Source organism: Rhinoderma darwinii, chromosome 7 (assembly GCF_050947455.1).
Source record: "Rhinoderma darwinii isolate aRhiDar2 chromosome 7, aRhiDar2.hap1, whole genome shotgun sequence".
Classification (NCBI taxonomy): Eukaryota; Metazoa; Chordata; class Amphibia; order Anura; family Rhinodermatidae; genus Rhinoderma; species Rhinoderma darwinii.
The window spans coordinates 105,586,957-105,589,839 of NC_134693.1; the positions used below are offsets into that span (position 1 = coordinate 105,586,957).

Sequence of the window (2,883 nt, forward strand, 5' to 3'; positions counted from 1 at the left end):
ATGAATTGTTATTATAGATGGAGGAATAATTCTTAAGAACAAAGCATCCAGTCCATTTTACTTGTAGTGAGTTTGTCATCGTCTCCCAGTGTAATATGTCTTCGCCTAGCATGGCTCAAAGATACTTATTTCATTAAATCTGTGTGACCAAGTCAAACCTTAAATGCAAGAAAGTCTTAAAATTTATATTTCTTAAAGAAAATAGGCCGAAATGTTCAGTCTATGATGCTATGAGTTTTATAAATAAATTATAATATGATTGCACTGATGATATTTGTTATTTTCATGACCTCTACAGGACAGGGTGTTGTTTAAAAGCCAATATGAGGGAGATGTGCGAGTCCTGAGATACGACTCTTGCCCTGTTTTGAATACCTCAGACCACCGACCCGTTTTTGGTATCTTTGAAGTAAAGCTCAGACCTGGTTCAGATAAGTAAGTCATGATTTCCTCCATGTTGTTGGTATGATCCTTTCAGTAGCCGCCATTACTACATGGGCCTTATAGCCAGAGCTCACACTTTGGGGCAGGTGGCTGTATACCTGGGTGACAGTACTGGAGTAATCTAGGATGTAAATCTAGGACAAAACAATTATTTTTGTGGTTACCTGCTAACATTATCATATGTCTTACATCAATGTATTTCTCATTCCAGCATCCCATTGGCTGGTGGACGCTTTGACCGCAAGATCTATTTGAAGGGCATTAGGAGGTTAGGACAAAAAAAGTAGCTGCGTCTGTTCATGTCCTTACAGCACATAAGGTGAGAGCATTGTACTTGTCTATTATGTTTGCTGTGAGAATGTTCTTCCATCTCTTAAGTCTTCCTCTGTATCAGTAATTTATTTTATCAACCAACATAAAGAAATTGTAAATAAGTCATTCTATCTTCTAGTTCAATTTTCTTGTATTCAGATATTTATTTAATTTCTAAATGAAGGTTTTGGGTTTTAGAAGAAAACTGTAAGCATGTATGTAGTATAATAGATTGGTGGGAATTCATTAAGACTGACGTTTCATACACCGGTCTTAATATAAAAAAACGGAGTAAAATGTGCCTAATTTATTAGAAGGCCCACACCTTATTAACTAATAATCCATGTTATTATGATAAATGTGTCGGCCGCTGGTGGTTCTGCTGCTTCAGCTACTCTCTGTCCACTTTTTTAGAAAAGTGCCGTAAGCGGCAGAAACGACATGATTAGATACAAGGAAAATTGTTATTGATGTAAGACATTACTTGGCATCTTGCAGGACTCCTAAGGAACATTTACCATCTTAGGTGCATAAAACAATGATTCCACCTTTGTGAACATCAGAAAGTTCCTGTAACATCCTGAACAGCGCAGCTTTAGATCAAACCCATCGCTTGGATCAATCATCTTCAAGGTTTGTAGCGTAACCCCTAGGATCAAATAGGAAAATCCACAATAAAACCTCTTCTAGATTTTGTGACTGCCAAGAAACACACATTAGTAGAGCATTAATAGCAAATATTTCTCTTGCAGCATAAACATCAATTCCGCAGTATATCTGGCGAGAACTGCGCTCCCTGTGACCGGAGGAGCCGCCATCGTTGCTGATAGAAAGGTAAGTTCCTCTAGATATGTCCCCTCTATATTTGGTAAGCAGCCTGAATAATGAATATCTAATAGGATTGTGTGCTTCTCCCCCCAGAACAAGTCAGCAGATACAAACAGACCATCAACATCAATGCCAATAACAACCGAGGGCAGAACCCGCCATCTTACAAGTATTCCAATGGCGAGACTTAAAATTTTCTACATCTGTCACAGAAGAGACATCAGTGTGGTTACCGGTGCATCAATGTTACCCAGAAGACCAGGCCCAGAACAGGAGAACATGTCATCTCTTCCTGTGTCTCTGGAATACAGATTTCCCACCACTTACTGATACTACATTATATACTGTGACATTTTCCATTGTTTTTGCAGGATCTTGTATAACATCATCTTTACCATTATATATTTTGATCCACAAAAACCTTAAATAAATCTTTAACATCAATCCATAAGTGTGACTGGTATTTATAGTGTGTTCAGTGCCTGGCTACAACTTACCACAGTGTATACAATTCACTTATCCGACCCTTCACAGCGCTATTTGTGTGACATCGCGTTTAATCCAGTGGTAGGTGACAGGACATTGTATCATATGTACACAATACAGAGAGTATGGAACGTGCCGCCATATGTACTGGATTAGATCCTGTGTTGGACAAAAAGTGACAGGAGATGTAAAATATTGATATATTTGATAGTTGTTTAAATTTCAGTTACATAAAATGTAATGTTGGGCTCTCTTTACAAGCGGAGACAATCACATTAAGCAGGGAAGCCGCTAGGGTGACACAATCCCCACAGATCTCAGATTGGACAAACAGGCAGGATGAGAGCTGCCAGTTGAGATTGCCAGTTAGGGCAGAAGTTACAAAGTGACTGATCAACCAAAAATACTTTGTATTGCTAGCCTGAATGGCGTATCGCTAGCTCAGCATTTCATATGAGAACAAAGACCCTCTGCAGCACAAGTTTAAGTTGAGACTGAACCATAGCAAACACATTGTCCCATTCTCACAAGTTAAATCAGAAACCGCCAAGTATAGAGCCTATTTATTAGTGAAACCGTCAAGCTTATGTACTAAATATTATAACCGTGAAGACTGTGCCTCTGTTGGAGTAAAGTTCTGTTCAGCATCTTATACCTGTGTCGTCTGAAGTTCTTGCTGTGCAATTTCCTCTGCGGGGCAGTAACCATCCTAAACCCCCTCCCACCTGTTACATTTGTCCATACTAAAGTCCATTACTCCATTGAAGTCGCCAATTAGTAGCAGTGGATAATCTGCAAGGGCTTTTTATCAAT

General features: G+C 39.0%; 1 long non-coding RNA gene across 1 annotated transcript; it reads left to right on the forward strand.

Annotated features, from left to right (window-relative positions):
* The first annotated feature begins 327 nt into the window (after nucleotides 1–327).
* LOC142657306 (uncharacterized) lies at nucleotides 328–1,584 on the forward strand. Its single transcript, XR_012849891.1, has 4 exons — nucleotides 328–435; nucleotides 656–763; nucleotides 1,255–1,389; nucleotides 1,509–1,584. It is a non-coding gene; the product is annotated as an uncharacterized LOC142657306 (long non-coding RNA).
* The last annotated feature ends 1,299 nt before the right edge of the window (nucleotides 1,585–2,883 follow it).